This window comes from Haemaphysalis longicornis, unplaced genomic scaffold (assembly GCF_048455015.1).
Source record: "Haemaphysalis longicornis isolate Haplotype H1 unplaced genomic scaffold, Haemaphysalis longicornis Haplotype H1 scaffold_4, whole genome shotgun sequence".
Taxonomy (NCBI): Eukaryota; Metazoa; Arthropoda; class Arachnida; order Ixodida; family Ixodidae; genus Haemaphysalis; species Haemaphysalis longicornis.
The window spans coordinates 99428192-99450089 of NW_027526361.1; the positions used below are offsets into that span (position 1 = coordinate 99428192).

The 21898-nt window shown below is 46.7% G+C and overlaps 1 pseudogene; it reads right to left on the reverse strand.

The window, feature by feature from the left end:
• Positions 1-9144: 9144 nt before the first annotated feature.
• Positions 9145-11259, reverse strand: LOC144179160 (uncharacterized; annotated as a pseudogene).
• Between the last annotated feature and the right edge of the window lie 10639 nt (positions 11260-21898).

Here is a 21898-nt window from a genome sequence, read left to right on the forward strand (position 1 = left end):
GCTAAGGGCTATCCAGCGGCTCGAGGCTGCACTGGGCAAGCAACGGCGAAAGGAGAACCCGCACTCCTCTCGGCCTCCTCCTGCGGGAGCGAGGGCTAGCGGAGACAGCGGCGGCACTCCAAGTAGCCCGCGCCGACCAGACGCAGGCCTCGGGGTCGGCCCGACGCCGCAGTGAGCGGCGAAGACTACGGGACGGTGAAGCCCTGCGAGCAGTAGTATTAACTCTATGCCTGCGAGGCCTGACCCGTCCCCGACTGCAGGAGATCCAATAAAGTCCTTTCTCTCTCTCTCTCTCACGAAGTGTAGCCAGTCTACTTGAAGTGTATCGTTTGCTGGAACCTGAACTGGAATGGTTATGTGTATTGGAAGAGTTGTCAACATTTGATGTTTATTTTAAATCTCTCAGCCAGCCAAAGTATGGGCGGCGGTTTTTAATCCGGCGTTGACGAACATCCATTTGTAACAAAAAAGGCAATATAAAAGAAAAAGGGCTGGTGGCTTAATCGATACGACAACGGGCTCTCGCTCGATTTCTCTGTTCGTTCCAGGTTCGATTCCTGGCGGTGCCCTTAACTTCTTTTATTTGTTTGCGGGAGTTTTCTGTTGACACCAACGGTCGCGACAGAACCCTCGGGGGGAAATGTAGAAAGCTTCGCTTTAAAAGCGTACACACGAACTTTTTGTTTTGATACGCAAGCTATTTTCCGCCTGCAGGCACCGCTGGCACAGTGCCTACATGTCAACATTGTTCGGCGCAAAGAAAACATCAGGCATGTTTGCGGCACATCTCGGGACAATAATTCCAGTGGTGCTTTAATAACAAATACCCGTTGCATTGGTCTCGATGAAACACAAATATAAGAACTTGGCTAAGGATGCTTCAAAAACAGGTGAAATTAAGGTACAATCACACATACACCCAAAAAGAAAAAAAAGACGCTGTCTCGCGATGTATGCTCGAATGGTGCTAATTGCTTCGCTCGGGCGGTCTTAATCCGCACAGGTACGATCAAATCCGCCCAGCTGACACTTCCCTGAGCAAACAAAGAATAAAAAGGGAACTGCAGTGAGCTCAGGTGCCTGGCAGATGCATTCTCTGAGCATTTGTTAGGCTTTCATCTCAGCGCATACCTTTACACGAAAAGCCCACCTCCATGACGCAAGCGTTCGGGGAGAGTTCGCTGTGCCGGCGGCATCTCATTCCAACGAGCTCTGCACGCGTGCATTTAATGACAGCGGGCATGTTGGATATCCTGAGCACACGAAATACCGTGCTGCGGGTCTAAATACGGCGTGTTACGAAAGCCGCTACACACAGCCTAAACCAACGGTACTTTAATTAACCCCACCCGGCCGCAGTTGGTGCTTCCGTCTCGGGGAGCGGGTTTCCCGCTGACCACAAAGCGATCTTTTGGTGGGCGTAGCCGTGGCTACGTGACTGACTTATGAAGTAGTCCAACAAAATTCCTGACCACGCGATATATATTTTCTTTTTTTTTTTGCATTGCGAAAGCTTGCTCTCTGCATAATACGGGGCCTGTTTTTGTTTTCTTCTGACGAGAGAAGTGGGAATAAGTTGTTCTTCAATGCGCATTCTGTGGAAGCGTGGCGGTACGGCCCGAACAGCCAATGGTTGTACTCTGATAGTTCCCGGTCACGCAGTTCCGCACCAGGGAGAACACGTAATCAGGAGTGCTCGAGGCAGGAAAATGCAATATAGTACGGAAAGGCCTAACCCGATACCGCAGTAGCGCAATCGTTCTGTGCGGTGTCCGGAGCGCAGATAAATGTTGACAGGAGTTTCCTTTTTTTTTTTTTTTTGGTTTGCCTTTGGGGAACGACGCCTCCTGAATTTTTTAGATGAGGTGCAATAGTAGTTTCAAATTATTCTGATGCGTATCTTTCACGATTTCTTCACAGGCAGAACAGAAGCTACCATGGTTCAACGTGAAACAAATAGGTGGTGGTGGCTTGTTGCTTTCCGTTTTTGCTCGTGCGAAAGCGTAAAACACATCTTGTTACTTCTCGTCCCCTTTATGTTTCGTAAAGCGTGTATCATTCACGTGCCGTACGTGGTGGCGGGCGTCTCGCGGTAGTTTCGCGGCGTTTATTCGGAACTTGAACTGGGAACTCACGAGGTAAATGACTTTTTCGTTCCCCGAGATGGAGATGGTGGACTCATTCATCATTTTGTTGATGAGTTAGTGTTCTGTTTATTGTTCTATCTGCACAGGCATCTATTCCTGAATCTGCGGTTACAGCTACGTCTTATTCACTGTTTGTGGCGCTTCTAAAATATCTTGCGGCTTCTTGAAAGATATTATCGATGCGCATAACTTCTTAAATGTTACTTTCCCCCTAAAATATAATTTAACTCAACCCGTGAGAACATTCTCAAAGAAGTTGTACCAGTATCGTTTCGGATTCATTTTTATTGGTGTTTTTCCTGTATTGCAGAAATGAGGATGTCGTCACCACACCCATCTGAATGTGTGGTGCATTAGAAGTCATAACATTGTTTGTTTAATGTTGATACGTGTACCATTTCTACTAAAACGGGGTAGGAAGACCGCGGCACAGTGGTGCAAGAACTTGTCCTTGCGAACAATGTAGGCATCCTGAAAAAAAATCACCATTGATTTGTGGCCTGCAGAGTTGCAGTGTAAGACACTGCAACTCTGCAGACCACAAATATATGGCGGTTTTAAAGACGATAGTCTTTCTTGGGCTACTTAAACCCAGAAATTTTGGTCTGTCTGTATGTCTGTCTGTCTGTCCGTCTGTCTGTCTGTAACTCGATTCAGCCACCCGGCCAAAGCAAAATTGATATTGCGCAATAGTCTTATATACTGACAGCCAAATGTAAACGTCTAAGCCCGGTTTATATGTTCATACTTGTCAACTTTGTTGAACAAGAACAAGACATTACGCAAATATAAGACAGGAAATTAGTACACGAGGGATATTTACAGTGTTCCTTTAATAAGAAATTCATGGATGCTTGGTTTTTCGATAACAAATGATATTCTACATCTACTGCAGAAAACCGCCGCCTCCTGGCGGCATATGAAAAATCACGCGGCAACAGCAACGAAAAGTTCCACAAGCTAGGTTCCACGTTCTGCTTGGAACGCACGTGGAGCATGGCCACGCGGTTCTATAAACCTTGTAGTCGGCCCCCTGCATTCACGCGCGTCTCCGCCGCACTGCAGCGCTGGCATCGAGGAATCCGGCCTGTAGCAGTGGAACGCGGTAAATTCAAATCGCCTAGCGCAAACCTTTAGTGTGTTTACCTTGGGATGAGCGCGACGGTACAGGAACAGCATGAGAGGTGAGCGGGAAAGCAAAGGGGGGCATTTCCTTGGCAAATTGCGTGCACTGTTTTCAGTGTGAACCGCGTTGTCTACAGTGTGAACTGTACATTATGTGTGAGCTGTGCATTTTAGTGCCACTGACTGACTTTTATGTGTTCATTTTGTGATTAGGACGCCAAGACTGCAACTGTGTTCATTGTGAGAGTTGTTACCTTCCCCTTTTCCCCTCATCCTTACCCCCCCAGGGCCCCATGGCCTCTCGTCTAATAAAGTTTTTCACTCACTCTACAGAGGCTATCGTCTTTTGACGACATTTGCAACGAAAGGAGCAGATACGCGGCAAATTTTTTTTTTCGGGATGCCTACATTAATCGCAAGGACAAGTTCTTGCACCACTGTGCCGCGGTCTTCCTACCCCGTTTTAGAAGAAATGGTACACATATCAACATTAAACAAACAATATTATGACTTCTAATGCCCCACACATTCAGACGGCTGTGGTGACGACATCCTCATTTCGGCAATACAGGAAATACACCAATAGAAATGAATCCGAAACGGTTCTGGTACAACTTCTGTGAGAATGCGCTCACGGGTTGAGTTAAATTGTATTTCAGGGGGAATGGTGCTTTCGTTCTAATTAATTCACATTAAGCGAAAAATGTAACGTAATGAAACGAAAAGTCACTCAATATAAACCGATATAGTCTAATGCAAACGGAAAACGACAAAAGGTAGGGAAATGTGGCTACTCGTAGCCGATTAAGACTGGGCATAAAAAGCTCAAATTGAAGAGAAGCAGCGTAATACCCTAGTTACACGGGCGCAGTTAACCAAGGTTAAGCGAACCGCGGTTAGACAAAACCGCAGTTTGCTGCGTTACACGACAGACGAAACTGCGGTTACCCCGCTAACCGTGGTTAATGCACACTGAGCTTGGCCACCTCAGTTCGGTCACGCTAACCGCAGTTCCCGCAACCGCAGTGCTCAAAATCGCCCAAGTCAGTCCGGATGCATGTGGCAGCGCATCAGCGGAGGTGAAAAAAAAATCACCTGGCCTTCGGAGGAGACGAAGGTTCTCAAATATCGGGCGCCCCAGAGCTGCCCCCAAGAGGCGCTTGCGTTCTTTGCGTCGCTCTCCAGCAGCGGCTCGTTTCCCGATCCACCCGATCAACTACGACAAAAGCCGTGCTAAATTTGCAAATTCCGCGCGTCGTCCGCCAAAAAAATGGATAAAGCAGGCGATCATGAAGCGTTTTCAGCACTCGGAGACGATCGGGGCGCACGTCGGCCGTGCCTGCAAACTGCGAACACGCCGGCGCGCCTGCCCGCACGGCACTGCAAGCGGCTCGAACCGGCCCAGACCACGGCAGCAACAGCTTATCGCCGCTCTTCGAAATCAATCTTATCACGGAAAAGAACTTCCACATGCGAGAAAGCGAATGTTAGTATATCGGGAACGCTGAGTAGATGCGGAGCATCTCGGGGTTCCGTTGTGTTTCCGTTGTGTTCCGCTCAGCGTCGTGTGCCCTTAGCTTTGTCTTCAGTGGACGTAGCGTTGCTGTTAGTTTGTGGGGTGGTGCTGACGCTTGCTTGCGCCAACCCACTAACTGACGGGACTGTTGCTTCCATCACACTTCATCGGAAGAACGGAGAGCAGTGGAGTCAACCGCAGCAAGCGCTGAACTGAACGCGCGCAGCGCGCTACCCGATTTACATTCAAGGTTGAAGGAGAGGAGACGAGAGGAGGAGTGATGCGCCAGCGCCGAGCATGCGCCGCGAAAGCAGAAGCGAGAACGCGGGACAAGCGAAAGCGAAATGCACGCAGCTGGTACGAGAGAAAAAGTGGCGGGAGTATCGCGCAGCTGTCGGAGAGAGGGAAGGAGGAGAGTTGCGCATGCGCAGTGTGAGTGCGGACGCTGACGCGGGACATGCCCAAACTATAAGATGCTCCGCATCTAAAATTGTGCTATGGATTGCAAATTGCAGTTGTAGAGAAAGCGGTGGTCAAATATCCGCCGCGACGCTAAGCCTGAAGTTCTCAACACCGAGCAACGCGAGAAAACCAAGCCGGCTGCGAGCTGTCGTGGAAGCCCCTCACCTAAATCTCGCCGCGCGAGTGCGGTGCGTTTGGGTCTGAAGCGACTGCTTTAACGATATTTCCTTTTGTCTACACTGCTTCCCTTTTGTTTTTTATCGTGAAGTTAAAAGTGTGGTAATTTATTTTTGTTACGCTCACAGCCAAGTGACCGCGGTCGCCACACTTGGAATTTCGCGTGTAACAGCCAATACAGCAATTTGTGATAACCGCGGTTAAAGTTTAATAACCACTGTTAAACTTAACTGCAGTTACTTCCTTCGTGTAACTAGGGTATAAGAATGCTTACGTATTAGTACACAATTCTCAAAATTTCTCCACAATTTTTAATCTGTCTCTTGTTCTCCGTGTTAGTTTTTTTTTCCGGTGCCGAATGAAGCTACAGCAACTCAACAGACAGTGTACAGTTGGTAACTTTTCGTCTGTTTGTAGGTAAATTTGTGTCTGATTGTTTCGAGAACCTCGTTTCGGCTGTTCCTCGAGTTATGAAAGATTGCGCTGCCCGCCTCGTGCAAGATATTCTCCCGTCCTGCGTGGCTCCACGCCAAGCCTTTGCTCTGCCCGGGCCACAGTGGTGCGGTCCAACCCTGCCAGCTAGACGCCGAAATCGATAATCCTCGTGGGGATATTTTTTTCAAGGTCGAGCGCCCGGCGGGCCGCTCAGCCGTCAGGAATTCGCGCCCATCTAGCAGCGCCGCAAGGTCGCCAGCGGAGATGAGTAGCGTGAATTTTCACCATTGGCGACAATCAATCTCTCCCGGGAGCGATATTTACGCTCTGCTAAATTATGCATGTTGTTTCTTTCTGATGGGATAGAATAATTGCAGGCCAATATAATAGATCCGAACAATAGACTGTTTATGCGCACTGATAGAACAATTATCCTTAACGGTCTTTTTTTTTTTTTTTTGCGAAACTTCAGCCTTAACTTGCAAGATATCAGAAGAGCGTAGAAGCTCTTCCCGCATCACAGCAAGTTCGAATGCCTTCTCTGGTGGCCGGCTCCTCAAATGTTTTTGGAGTTTGCTTCTAATTAAATTTGTGGGGTTCGTAAGCGCGCATAGGTTTCGCCGAGAAGTCATTTGATGTTACGGGGGGTCAAAGTGGTTACCGTTCCACGGACGCTTGCCTGTTGCGCTCACCGACAAACCTGACAACTCAAAATGATCCGGGAAGTGATGCCGTGTGGTACTGTAAGCACGGCTAGCTTGCAATAAAATAGCCAGTTGCGATGCCTGCATGAAGCGCATATACCTCTGCAAATAATTATGAGCCACCAAACGCGATCTTCACTCATCATATGGCAAGAAGCGAAGCAAAACGCTCCTTCGTTGCAAACCAAATTATCAGACCATCCACGTGAATCACCGTACGAGCGTAAGTAGTGACTGCCACCTCCTCCTAATGTTCTCGTCAGTTTACAGTTTTGCATCTTTGGCTCGGATAAATAACATCAGCGATTCAAAACTAATTGGCAGGCTCGGTCACGAGCAATGGTTAATTGCACGATCGCCGACGTGGGCAGGTTCTTCTTTGCGAAATGAGTTTTTTTTTTTTTGTTAAATGATAGGTACCCTTTTTGCAGAGTGAGTCTTTGCGTGGGTGTGTGCGTGAGAAGAGGCCCTCGAAGTAAATGTATGGTTTCAAACCAGAGCGAGCTGTACACGCATGAATCAGTCGGTGTAATTGATGACCACTTCTAGTTCGTTCGCTTGTCTTGTAACGAGCTCTCCGCTAACTGGTTCGTCTGTTAATGAAAGAGTCAGTGGAGCGGGCTAAAATTAGCGGTTAGTGCAAAACGGAACGAAGAAAACCCCGCAGTCCCTAGCTTCAAGCGCAGCATGAAGCGGCGCATGCTGCCTGCGTGTCTGCGTGCGCGCGGGGGTTCTCCCAAGAGATGGCCGGGACGTGTGCCTATTGTGCCGAGCTAGCACTTACGTGACTTCCCTGTCGAGCACATAGCCGACCAGTGAGTGTTTATCGACCACAACTGGCTGGGCTTTTCGTTGTCTTCTTTTTGTTTTCGGGGATTGGATTTGTGCATGCTTTTAATTTGCCCGCAGTGCGCTGACGGTGTGTAAGACAAGGTCACGGGGGCGTGTTCGCCCCTGTGGGCAGTCACGGGGGCAGTCACGAGTAAAAATCTTTGATATTTATGCCCTTTGAACGAGAACAATCACGCAAGTGCTTCAAGAATGAAATGAAATTTATAGAGCGTGAAAAAAAAAAAAAGATTTTATATATGGGGATTTGCGGATCTTTTTATTGCAGTAGAAACCCGGAATTGTGAAAGTCCACAGAAAAAATAATGACGGCCGGTTTCGCTGTGACGCCCAGGGATTATCGCACAAAAAACCATACTCTTGGATTCAATGAACCATTTTATTGCGCCAATTTAGGCAGTGCCTCGTCGTTGTATGGCCGGTTGCTAAACGAATCACCGATGCAATTTGGGCGTGGGTGTGTGTCGAATGTGCACATGTGGGTGCAGGTCTGCAACGAAGACGTCCTCACAGATATCGCCTATGTCCTATTCGTCCAGTAGAAAAGCACTGGACAAAACACATTTTACTATTTCGGGTGAGAACTTAAATGTCTTTCGGGTAAGAACTGAAAATGGTCTGAAGGTTTTTGGAGCTTCAGAAAATCCTAAGTTGTTCTAAGAGTAGTTTTGCGTCCATTGTCATAGGAATAAAAAAAAAACACACACAGCGTGATCTTCATTTTTCTGGGTGTGGATGAACGCCTAACATTTATTATGTGCCTTAAGATGTGTTTGTTTTAGATGCGACTGCATCTCATTCACTGGCCTTGTCCCTCCATACGGCGTTCTCCACACCCCTCCCCCTACACTATAAAAAAGAATAATAGTTAGCGGCGCCCGGTTTCGATCCCACGACCCTATGTGGGCGGAACGCGAGGTACATGGTGCTCTTCCCACTGCGCCACAAAACCGAGACGGAATCAAATGCTACGAACGCGCCTTATATCCTTGACTCATTCAAACTACGTCAAGATGGTACTGTTACAACGCATGATGGGGCAATGATTAACACTTGCAATAAAAGAAAAGAAGCTCCCACTTACAGCAACAATGATGGAATAAAGGTCGTTGCGACAGCGAAGCCCCAAGCATACCACTTAGAGAGGTTGACCAATAAAACATAATCAGGGGTGGAACAGAGTACATGGGTTTGGGAGCAGTCCTGGGAGCAGGCAAAATTGCCTTTTGTAGCAGGCTTGGAGCAGCCAGTAAGGCCTTTTGGAGCAGGTTAGGAGCAGCCAGAAAGGCTGTTTGGAGCAATTACCCACCATCTTAAGATCATTTGTGGTACAGCAATTATATAATACTGCATTTAGCAAACACTAAGCTAAATTGTACAAAAGCATTGTTTATGTATACAAGTTTGGAGCTACCTTCTAAGTATTAGTTCCTCCCTAAGCTTTGAAAAAAAAAAGGACTACTCACGCCATTTTTGTTCTTTAGCGCAGCTCAACTTCCAATGTCTGCACTACTGGTGGGTAGTACACTGGCTGGAAAAATATGCACTTGTCTAGGAAGTTTTCTTCCAGGTTAAACCTCTCCAAAACTACAAAATGATTTTGGATACAAAAATAATTATCACACAACGCAATATTGGAAACAAAAGAGTAGTCCTTTCAATAAAGTTTATTTGTTCATACAAAAAGCACTTGGGTTAATGAGCTAACACACAAAGAGAGTTTGGTCTCAACACTTGTGAAACATATACCTTTTTCTTGAGATGTCCTTTCTTACTTGTGCTTCAATAGAATTGCATCTATTTCCTCAATACGCTTCAGCACCTTTGGAAGGGTCGTGTTTGCTTCTTCAAGGAGCACATTACCACTTTCAACCTTCCCCATCTCCTTGTTTTTAAGTCCAACAGTAATCAATTCTTGAGCACTGCCTAGCAGAGACTTGAGTGAAGACACCCTGTTGAGGAGGTCTTGCTTTTCATCAATGAGCACCGTGCGCTCATCTTTTTCAGGTTTCTCACTTTCGCGTTTTCGTTTCACACTCGTCATGGTTTCTTGTTCGCTCTTCACACGTTCGAGGTTGCGCTGGCGAGATTCTCGGACGGACTTCAGGAGAGGCGCAGTTATTTCCACTTTGGTGGCATCACCGTCGTAACGCCTCAGGTATGCCTTTATTTGCCGCATAGCAGTAACACTGGTAATGCTCATGGAGCTCCGATGTTGCAAGGCAAACTTGTTCTCGCTGAAGCCTCGCTCGCAGTCCGCGTTTCCATGAGGAACACACAGCACGGCTTTTACCAACCTCACTAGGTTTTCGTACTTGTAGTCTCCGGAGTTGGCTTTCTGCAGAGAAAACACGCTCTTCCAGTAGGCAGTTAAGCTTCCTTCCCGGTCCCAATCACATGTTTCGCACACCAGTCCGTTCCATTCATCTATCAAGACAGACACTTCACTGGGAGAAATAACTTGTGGCAGTGCGCACGCAATGTGCCGAAGGGACACTGAAGATGATCCATGCCTCGGGTTTAAGAACTTCAAGTGCTGAAGAACTTTGTTGTCCAATGGCAGCCGAGAGAGCAAGTGTTCAGCACAAGCAATGTAAAATGCACGTGCACGGATGTACATGCTTTTTCTTTCGCAAGCAGGCCAAGAATGTAACGCCTGTTTGGTGTCTTGCCCTAGCTCTGGTTTCTGTAGCCACATTGCAGATCCATGGATGTCCAAAACCTTCAGCTGCGCTCCAGATAGCTTGCTAAACGATTCTTGCCGCATGAACCGCCCCAGAATTCGCTTAATCAGGAGCACCATTTCCTCATACAGTATGTGCAGCAGTGGTTCCTGACTTTGGAACGGTGTTTCAAAGTTCTGGAATAGTTTAGCAGCATTTTTTACGAACAGCAGCTTTACTTGAAGAGATTTGTCCGAAAATGCTGCTGCAAGGCGTTCATGCCTTGTGGCAGATACAGCTCTCACTGCGTGCTTGTTTGAGAAGAAGACTTTAAGTGCTTCGAACTGTTCGAGAATGCGCTCCACTCCAGGCAAAAGTGTCAGCCAGCGGCTGCTCACATGTCGAAGGAATTCGAGGGCAGGTAATCCCAAGTTCGTCTGCACTTCTTTGAAGTCTGCATTTCTTGCAGCTGACTTAAAGTAACTGTGAATGTCAGTTACAATGGACTCGAGATCATTCGAGAACGCCTGAAGACCAGACAAAAAGGCATTGTGAACCTTGTGCAGCGTGCACTCTCCTATGTCCAGCAGGTGAGGGCTTAGTTCTTTTACCCTTTTTTTAAGCTCTTCATCACATTTGGTCCATCAGAGAAGAAACAGAGAAGATTCTGTTTTGGCACCTCAGCAAGTGCTTCTTGAACACAAGAAAACATGATTTCAGCTGTAGCATGGCCAAGGTTGAATGATTGCAGATGCTCAACTACAATACACCCGGCGCTATCTGAATAAAACCGCACTAGCACATCCAGCTGCTGGACCTTCTCTTCAGGTTTTGGCGTTTCATCGATCATGATTGCATAAAAAACGTTAGGTCGAACAAGCTCATCAACCACTTTCGACTTAATGTACGGGCCAAGGCCATCAGAAATTAAGTACGACAACTTTTTACGTCCGCACTGGAAGTTTCTTGCAACCTCAGAGTCCGGGAACACGTGCGGGTACATGGACGTGGCGGCATCCCCCCAAGTATAGGGCATCGAGTTTGCCACAACGGACAAAGCAAAGACCGTTTCAGCTCTTGCAACGCTGTCTCGTAGGGAATTAGCTGTTTGGTATCGACTGAAATCAAGAGTTCCCTGAGTGAGCTCAGACTTGCGAAGTTCTCCGTTGGGGCCCCGAAGCTTCGCGGTATTTTCAACGTGCCTTCTGGAGCTTGCATGGCGCTTGATCGCTGTAGTGCCGTGCTGGGCGCAGTTGACAGGTACAGAACAAATGATGCAGAAACCAGCTGACTCTTTGCCTGTCTTCTTGCACCACTCCGAAATGAGGTCGCCATTCTTATCCTGTTCTTGCAAGATGGCGTCATTAAATTTGGTGCACCGCTCTGAAATTCAAGAAATTTCGCAATATTAGGCAGGAGATATAAAATAAGTAATTCACAGTTTAACTGCAATATTATGGTTCCTCCACAGTTTATAAAACATAACGAACGTTATATCGTTGCCGCGCTCGGAGCCATTGCACAAGACATTAAAGAAAACATTTCAGAACCACAAAATTTACATCAACTAGAAGTATTGGATAACGCCGCGACCGCATACCACTGTCAACTGTATCCTGCATACCTTCTGGGATTTTGAACGCGAGGCCGACATCGTGAGACGGACATAATTTCACCCGTTCCTTTCCATCCCTAACCTCCCTATTCCCCTGCAAATGAAGTTTCATCTATGACTACATCAGGCGTCTTTCTACCGTGCCCTCGAACCAAAACGCAGCTCTTGTACTATATAAGGGAGGTTTACAATATGCGGCATTATCTACCTTCGGCCCAGCGAGCGCGCAACGTTATCACCGTTCAAAGGTCAATCCTCAAACACAAAGTCGAATGGGGATCAGATAACAGGCCTGCTTCGTGCCCGGTAAACTACAGTGTTTAAGCGAACTAACGGCGGCATGATTCCGTAAACAAAAACAAAAAGGTGTTTGCTTGCATTTTTTCCCGTCGAACAGCGGTTTCAGTGCGTACGAAGCTGAACATAGCTTTGTCTTCGCACGCCACGGCCATGGTTGCGAGAGTCGACGAACGTATACGCCGTAGACTACAATCCTCCACATAAGCAAAGCTAACCCCAAAGTTCACTGGTGAAATCTCACAACAAAAGCGAACCCAATTAACAAGCGACAGCTACGGAAAGTCCCGGGACGGAAAATTAGGATCGTCACGTGGTAGTATTGAAGTTCACCTCCAATAAACTACAACATTTCAAGCGGAAATCATTCTACCTGTTGCGATTAGACACAAAGACATTTTACTTACTTTTGGTCATTTTCCATTGATGGTGGCGCAGCGGCCGGCACCGGCAAACGAAACCACGACCACCACCGTGCAAATGCGACACAAAGAGACGGCGGGCAGAGAAGGCAACCGAAGTTGTCCCTGCGCCTCATCACCACTGCCGGCTGTTACCTCGCGCGGCGCAAAGAAGTGACTCACTGCGAGTATTTCGAACGTGACTGACACGAGTCGTTTCAGTGATTTGTCGCCTTTAATCTGCTTATAAATTCCTGCAATTACTCAAAAAACTAAGTGTGAAAAAAGAACACGATGTTACGCATTAAGCGAAATCTCGTTTCAAAACGCGCGCGCGCGCGCGCGTTGACATCCGGGTTCGTCGCTTCAGCGGAGTGATACACTACAACAACCAAGTTTTCGCGCCCAGCCGCCCAGGCGTCATGGCGGCCATATCTCGCGGCTCAATTCGGACACTGCGGCGCAGGACGGCGCTGATAAACGAGTTTGGCGCAACAGGGGCGGTTCGGCGCAGGATGGCGCAGAAAAACAAGTTTGGCGCTCAATGGCGCAAATGGCGCAGCTGTTCCACCCCTGCATAATAATAACCATAAAACATAATAATCATACGCGTTCCCGACACGTTTCACGCGATTTCAGAATCAATCCAACGGAAACACCAGGTGAACCCCACTATGCGTCGCATCTACACAGGGTTCCCGGTCGCGGGGAGGTGGGCGCAATTTTTTTATTTGCCCGATATTCCCGTTCCTTCGGCTAATACAGACGTTTACAAGAAAACTACTACCGCACCCGGGAGTGTGCCGGCTTTAAAAAAAAATTATGCACCTCTCCGTCTAACGACGAAGATGGTTGTGACGCGAAGCTTTCCCTTGACGGATTCTTTGGTTGTCGTCTTAGTTTAGACTGATTTTCGACTATGTCGAAACGGAGCAACTGGATAGACGCTGGCTTCATAACGCGAGGGAGCCAGGTTCCATTCCTGCCACTGAAGCGTTTTTTTTTTTCTTTCTGTTACTTCAGCCACGATCATTCATCATCACCGTCAGAGAAAGTTGGCTTTTCTGCAGGGCGTTTTTGCGTTACAGACGCCATCAGTGAAAGCACTAAAGCTTCGCTTCAACGCCCAGAGCGCGTTCCCTTCGGAATGATAATGTATCTCGATGAAGCGCTCTGCAAGGACGCGGGTTCGATTCCCGGCCACAGCTGGCGCTTTTATGAATGAGGCGAATAGCGAAAACGCCCGTGTGTTTGAGATTTCGGCGCACGTTAAAGATCCCCAGGTGTTCATAATTAATCCGGAGCCCTCGAATACGGCGCGCCTCATCGCCTGCGTTGCGTCGGCGCGTTAAACCCTACAATCAATCGATCGATGAATCGCTCTACGTTAGCCCGGCCCGGCGAATTATACGCTACACCCATTGCAGCACATGTGTAAAACTTACTGGAAAAGGAAACGCCGTACTGAAAAAAGGCGCAATTTCAGTCTGTTCAATTTTGTAGCACTTCAATAAAGCTGATTTTTTTATTGCGTAAACAAAAGAAAATGCTGCGCTCCGTTCCCATTATAAAGCCCTGATGACGTCTTCAAAATGTTTGTTAGCGAGGCTGCTAAGTATTCACTGCGCTTTTGTATAAGTTATACACATGTGCGGAAAATCATACATTGCAATAACTACAGGCATGGTCATTCGTTTCTGTATAAATACCAGAGCCATATTCACAACAGCGTTCGATTATTCTGTCACATTTGGCAGCGTGCCTTGAAGTGAACCGAAAATACTTTGCGCATTCACCCGCCATAATTTTCGCTATTTGCACCAAAATGATGGCCACACATATTATGTTCAAGCCTATGTACACGGGGCAATTTCGGATGAACAGAAGTGTTTATTGTTGCCTAAGAAAAAGGCGAGGCGGGGAGAGGGGGTGTCGTGGAAGTGAGATTGTGGGTGTGCCATCGCCGAAATGTCATTATTAATAATATTAAAAGTGCGCTGGACATTCGAAGGTTTGAATCCATCTTAATTAACCATTTCGTCTCTGCTGCCGTCCTTTGAAGACGTCACACAAAATGTCCTCTAGCGCCTTGAGAATAAAACCAAAACTGCTAGTTATCTGAACAACTGTTGTTCAGTGATGCCTCTTGTGATAGACATCACCACTGCTGCCTTTTCGTGTAGCTGACGGAAATAACAAAGAAGATACTACAGTAGACACAACGTATGACGACAGGGCGGATAAGGAAACTGTAATCCTGGTTTGTCAAAATGTCCATAAATCTGTAAACAGTTGCACTACCAGCTTTATTTTTTTTCGGTAGGCTGAGGGTGTCGTAGGTTTCTGGAAAAGAAACAATTATTTTCTGTTCGAAGGCGAAGTGTAATTGCCTACTGAGCTAATTAATTGTCGTGCCTGTACATTAATAAATACGGGCACTATCAGCTCAATTCTTTTGTACACTGCCGAGGTGGAAAACTGTAAGACAACACAGAAAAACAATTGTTGTTTGAAAGAAAAATTGCAGTGCTTAAAGAGTTAATTGCGAACCAAACATTTAACGTAGTGAATCGCTCGACCATTACGAAATGCTTTTCTGCTTTGCGGGCGGCCAACGAAAACACGCATGGAAGTGTGTTACACTAATTATGGGCTGTAGGAATTGTCGAAACTTTAGCATCCACCTCACAGCAAACGTTCTCAGAACTTCATACGTACGATTGCTACCGAACATGTCTTGTTTCCGAAAAATAAAACTCCGAAACAAAAACATACTGTGCCTGGTTACGGAAAACTTCCCTTAAAGATTTTTAAGTATAAAATGGGAAACGAAGGGTATTCCTTACAGTTTTCTTGTATACGCATTGGCGGCCCGTGTTGCCATTATACATCACGGTTTGCCATAGCGCTTCGTAAAGTGTGGTACAACGCACCTACTTTCAAATGGGCCTTGTAAGACCCTGGGGAGTACTCGGTGGAAAATAGCAGCACCTGACTCGGTCGTCGTTTTACCAGTCTTCTCGCCACTCCCGGCCTCTGCGTACGTAAGTAGATCAACAAAAACTTTGGCTCCCGTTTGCGCTAATGCTGTAGCCCAACGCCCATTAGGCGGCCTTTCGGGCCTGACACTACGCGACCGGCTACGAAAATCTATACTGTTCCACCCGCGTTCTTCGAACACTCTGTACACAAGAAACAAAGCCTCCGCATTATCCGCCCTCTAACCGTTCTTTTCGTTGCGAGAAAAGCCTCTTTTTTTCTCACGGCAATCATGTTGTTTTACCTCGGCCAACCGGAAGAGCCAAAAGCCTATTATCCTCCGGGCTTTAATGACGCAATGCGTAGGCTTTCTTCCCATCACAAAGCGTTCGTTCCGTTCCAGCTCACTCGGCTGGTTTCGCCCACGCGTGATTCTGTAACTGAATTTTCTGTGCGCACCGTCAGAGCCCTCAAGCAAGCTCAAACTCACGCGAGTTTCCGAAGTATTGCAGGATGAGAGGGCTGGGGTCGAAACGCTTTCTCCACTTTTAATATCCGCGTGTTTGTTCGGCAGTAGTGTTCTAGTTGAGTGCTTGGAGTTGTAGTGTCGTAAGCGGAGGCGTATACGCGAAGCTCAGTTAGCTCTCTACACAAGCTTGCCCAGCAGATTTCCCTTACTGGGTAGAAGCTGCCGCGTGACACGTTTGTTTGCGCAGGTTTTCAATCGCATGCGGCGAAAGTTCACATGTACTCATCAAACCGGAGAAGCCTTTAGAGACTCCCAATTAGCACCGAATAGTCGATATTTTAGCCATTCAGGAAGCACCTATTGCATAGTTGCGCCAAAGCATGTCCACGCGCCTTAGCTAGACAGATTTCTGGTTTGGTTAACCTTATTGTTAGGCCTTATTGCTATGTAAATTGTCTGCGCGTTAGGTCGAACGTGTTATTTAACAACGAAGCAGTTGCTGCGGCCACAAGTACTCCGAAGATTTATATGCATGTTTTCCGGTTCCCTGAGTGAAAATGACGCACACAGTTATAGTTTGCAGGAAGTTGGGGGCATCACAAGGGTTATGTGTGGTGAAAGCTTTATATGAGGTCCTTTTCTGGAAAATAACCAAATGTGCGTATTAATCATATCGAAAGACGTTACAAGAAATAAATGTGAGAATAAAAAGAACCAAATAAAAAAAATACATGTGCAGACTTCAAGTTTCCAGTGAACGCGATATCTGGGCGCCGTCGAAACTGCGCGGGTTCATTACGACGTTTTGGAACAAGCATAGTAATACATGCGCTCTATTTCTGCTGTCCTTAGACAACTATATGCTGCCCAGACCCTGAATCTGGAGAGAGAGAGAGAGAGAGAGAGAGAGAGAGAGAGAGAGAGAAGAAACTTTAATGAGCAAAAATAAATGGTGGGGTGGCTTCCTAGTCCGGAAGTCCATGGGCTGTCCTGGCTCTGTCCGCTCGGTCAACCAAGATCATCTGGTCGTCGAGGCTCGAGCTGGACGACATGCTCTCCCACTGCTCACGGGAAGGGTTGGGAATGTGGGGAAGGTCGGGGTTTCAGTCGCACTCCCAGACGATGTGGTAGAGGGTGCCTGAATTGCCGCAAAAGCACACTCCGGGGAGTATTGTGTGGGGAATAGATGGTTTAATCGTACTGGATTTGGGAAGGTGTTTGTTTAAATTCGTCTTAATGTGTTTTCCTGCATTTTAGACAAACTGCGTTGGGCGGGACGGGGGGGGGGGTGAATCTGGATGAACCCGGGTAATTATCACTGTCCATTTTAGGGAACAGTTTCAAAGTGGTGAGAAAGTCACTCAACGTGCGTTGTTGCAATATTCAGAAGCGTTTTATGAAGTGCGTAAAATATTTGCTTAGTGTCCAGGAAGAACTTAAATGTGACAGGAAGTTCAAGTTTGCCGGAAATGTGGGGCAGGTCGTGGGCGATGTGTTTCAAGTGGGTGAGTAGCTTACAGCCCTTGGAATAAATTACTAATATAAGCACATGAAAGCATTGCATGATCATTTTACGGAGCGTGTGTTTTCCCTACGAGGTAGAAGTCGAAATCGCTAAAAGTTCTCGTTTGCAGGGGCTGGCGGTTATGTCATAGATGATGTACTGATACAGCTTAAGGTGTTCGGTTAAGTAGGGGCTGTAGCGAAGGTAAAGAGAAAAACTGTGGTTGATTCCTCTGTCATAGGAATCGGTAAAACGCGAAGTGAAATGTGCAGCGAAATCTGCACCTGAGCATGATTTACGGGTCGGCGGCTGTCTTGTGGGTGTGCTTGGCTAGTAACGTCCTGCTGGCGGGTCCCTTCGGAAAGGTGTACTCGCGTCATTTCCGTCACCGATATGACGTCAGTGAAATCTAGGTGTATTCCGGCATAAAACACGTTCGTGTTAAAATATAAAACCAAAAAAACGAACAACCCTAAGTATGACGTACTCTTTAGTACTAAAAATTGTTTCCCCGCAAGAAGACCCTTTGTGCAGGGGTGCACCATTTACAGGCCGCTTGCTTCGTTGTACTGGCGTCACTTCCGTGACGGATAGGACGTCACCGAAATCTTCGTGTACCCGGGAATAAAACATTTTCTTGTTAAAAACTTGCGTTGAAAAAATTTTGCCAGAAAGAACAAGTTATGAAATTTTGGATAAAGTACGTCATCGCCTAACGTTGAAGAATACAAGCGCTTAACACAACCTTTACACGCGCCTTTCCCCGGTGTCCTGGAATAACTGAATGTGGCACTGCGCTCACATTTGGAACGAACAGGGTTGATGTCGCAGGTGAAGTGAAGGGCAAGTGTTAATTTTGTTGGGTGAACCTTCTGTTGAACAATGTAGTTTCATTTTTAGAAAAAAAAAACGGTAGTGGTGATGTTTGGGAAAATGGCAGCATCTCCACTCTGTGGATGATGGAGAGGGTGCGGAGTACGGGGACTGGAAAGGACATGCAAGTTGCGCCCCGAGTGATGTCCGATTTGCCTCCCGACCGTCATTCGATTTGAGCCGAGAGTTGCACCTTGACGTCATGTTTACGCGTAGCGCCATCTAACGTAGTTCGTCGCAGTCACTGTGCCTTACAACGTGATCACAACCTGACTACACCGGTGTTTTTGCGCGTTTTCTCATTGATAGGTTATGATTGTGCCTGTTTTCACGTGTTTTGGAGTGTTCTTGTACCTTTTATGTAGTTTAAGCAACAGATTTTCGCTTGATAGTGGTGTGCGCACGGATGGACGCGGACGGACATTGGGAGGTCCTAAGGTACTCCGCACCGTTACAGGCGAGGGAGTAAGCCGTTTGACTCTCGGGTACTAACTCATGGGCGCAGCCCAGTGGGTAAGACGACTGACACAAACTCTGTCTGGTCTACCAGACACAGACTCGAATCCTGCCGGTGCCTGTGTTATTTTTTGCGGTTGAAAATGCTATGCGCACGGACGCGGACTGACATTGTGAGGTCCTAAGGTACTCCGCTCCTAAAATAAACAATCTTGAAGCTTTTGTTAGTCTGTTGGAGCTATTTCCCAGAAATTTGAAATCTCTAACAAACGATGGCTAAGCTAGCGGAGAGAAAATCGTGATGTAAACTCTGGTATTAGTGTAACTGGTACAAAATACACTATCTCGACATCAAAACCAAGTTAACGCTTGCAAATATGCCATGGCGACTACTAATATGTAAGACTGAGGCTTGACTCTACGAACACTAACCAGTTACTTGTCACAGTATCCACTAGGTACTTAGTACTTTTAATAACTGGCCGTGCATAACCTAGTAAAAAACTACGCGTGGCAATGTGGACAGGCTGGGCGCGCAGCATGAGATAGACACATTCAACACGCACATATTACACTTAGACAACAAATAAATTGAGCAAGAAAACCAACGGGATACTCGGGGAGAGCGAGTATAACTTACCTTAGAAATACAACTGCTCTAAGACGTGTTGCTGGGCGAGTTGGTTCATATTACAGAAATAATATTTAGCGCAGCGAAGGACACGAACGGTGAAAAGGATACATCGGCCAAACTGGTCGATGTGTGAATGAGCGACTACGGGAGCACGCCCTTTCCATGAAAAATGGGACGGGATCACACTTGCCGTCCCACGGCAAGGAATGTCACTGTGTACCCGAATTTGACAAAACGAAAATTTTGAAACGAGGTCGGGACGTAACGGCACGTGAAGTAGCGGAAGCCTTCTACATCAAGCGAAAGGGAGATAACTGCGTGAGCGTGCCGTCGATGCTAATCTAGGCAAAAGAATGTGCGTTCTTGGATAACTTTCTTGATGTTTTTTGATATGTGCCCTCACCGGTAGCCTGTTAAAAAAAATAAAAAAAAAACTTTTAGCCCACCTGTGTGATTACGCCGAATGGATATATGCACGCCGTTATTTCAATAAAAACTAGTTGCGAGTTAGCGCCCGTCCCGTCCTTTTCACCATTTGTGTCTTTCGCTGCGCTAAATCTTATTTCTGTAATACATCTGGTCTTCTTGCTTTAATAGCCAGCAGCGGCAAGTCCTCTGATAGAGTCAGTGGGGTTGTCGCCAAAATCAAATATATTAGCGATAATTTTAGAAGTACGCTTTTTAATGTGACCATGTACAAGTGAGCATGTGGATTTGCAAAAACCTTGTAATCGTGATTTGGAGTGGAAAAGTGCTGTGGTTATAATGTTCAATAATTCATAGAGTTTTGTTACCATCAGTGGATGTTAGTATCAAACAATCATCAGTTACTAAGTGCATGATCTAGATTAGTAACGATAGCATTTAGGTTCTATACTTAGTCGGAGGACCTACGTACCGTTTTGGGGGTAGTAAAGTTCGCAAGGACATCGTCAATACAACCTGTTACTAACTTTTAACTAGCATATTTGTTAGCAAGTGTGCTGGCCAGTGACACAATGTAACGCCATTGTTTACTGGCACGTACAAAGTAGTCGGAGTGACGTGAAATTTACGGCAATGTATCAAATTATATAAACAAACAGTTCGATCTATCGATTGGACAGAGTTTTGGCACCTATACTTCCTTGGCGGTGTCATGTGGCGTCAGTTTTTTTTTTACTCTTCGTCTAGCGGCCCCTATAGAAGTCCTTCCGTCTTCTCATCCCAAACTGGCAAACAGGATCCAGGATTTTGTTTGGGTAGTTTAGGAACAGGGGACTACCCGTAAGATCCAGGTGAGCACTTGCCCTAACCTCACAAGGCTACACCTCAAACGTCCAACACAATACCCTGCATATTTCCTTTCAACCATGCACCCAAGTGCATGTCATTATGGGGTGTGCTCACAATCCAGCAGTTCCGCCTCTTTCCTCTCCTCCTCCCCCTCCCTGAGCTGCGAATGAACCTGTGAACCAGCAACTACTGGTCTCCCCGGTAGAGACCGCCAAATCATCACCGTAGCTCCTCGACTGAGGAATCACATCAATTTCTATGCTATATAAAGCTCTTCACTCCTATTTCTACTGTTCGTCTTATTCCGTGTTAAAATGGCTATTTTAGGTTTCCTAAAAAACTACTTCCAGCTGTGTTACACACTACTTAAATTTAAAAGGAAAGAATATTCAATGAACAGCACACTCGTCTTCTTTTCTTCCCATCCCCTGTGCTTTGACTTTTCGCTTGGGAAGAGTTGAGCGAAAGCCACAAGTTGTGATTTTTGCATTTTGTGCCACTTGTTGCCGTAGAGGTCGTCTTTACTGACAAGGCGTGCCACGCAGAAGGGCATACCCAGGCACACTGTATACTGACACCCTTTAAGGCAGAAAGCATAAGCTTACCTGAAAATAAAGAGTTTTAAACGTACAACAAACACATTCCACATACTATCCTTGCATCTAATGTGATTTTAGTATAATAAGACGTAATTACTACCCAAACAGAAACAAGGACAACAGAAAGACCACTGCGCGACGCTAATTTTACTGTGATTAACTGTGATTCTAGTTATGACTGCGCTGTCCCATTTCTCGGTATGCCTCGTCAGAAGTGTAACCTCGTGTCCCCCTCGGGTACATTGAAATTAGGTTTCTTTAAGTGGTCACAGGCTCGCATCACTAGAAAGTTATTGTGTGGGGGTATAGAACCTGGGGCCGAATTTTCTAAAATAGGGGTGTCGGGTTGAAAGAACGGGGTAGCGCCATGCACATGCATGTGTTCTTGGGTGCGGGCCACCACTTTTTTTTAGTTGTTTCGGCAAGTGAATAGACCTACAGAGAAGCCCTGTGGCAAGCGCTCGAAGCGACACCCGCTGCACCCCGTCGTTTCGCTTGTCGCTTTGCGTCCTTGCCACAGTGCTTTTCTGCAGGTATACTCTCGTCTCGAAACAACTCAAAGCGACGGCCCGCACCCAAGAACAGATGCATTTGTACGGCGCTACCCCGTCGTTTCAATGCGACGCCCTTTTCTAGAGAATTGGGCCCCAGGTGTCTGTTTTGAGATATTACTTTGACCACGTAAGGTAAATTTTCTTGACCAGAATACTAATGCGTT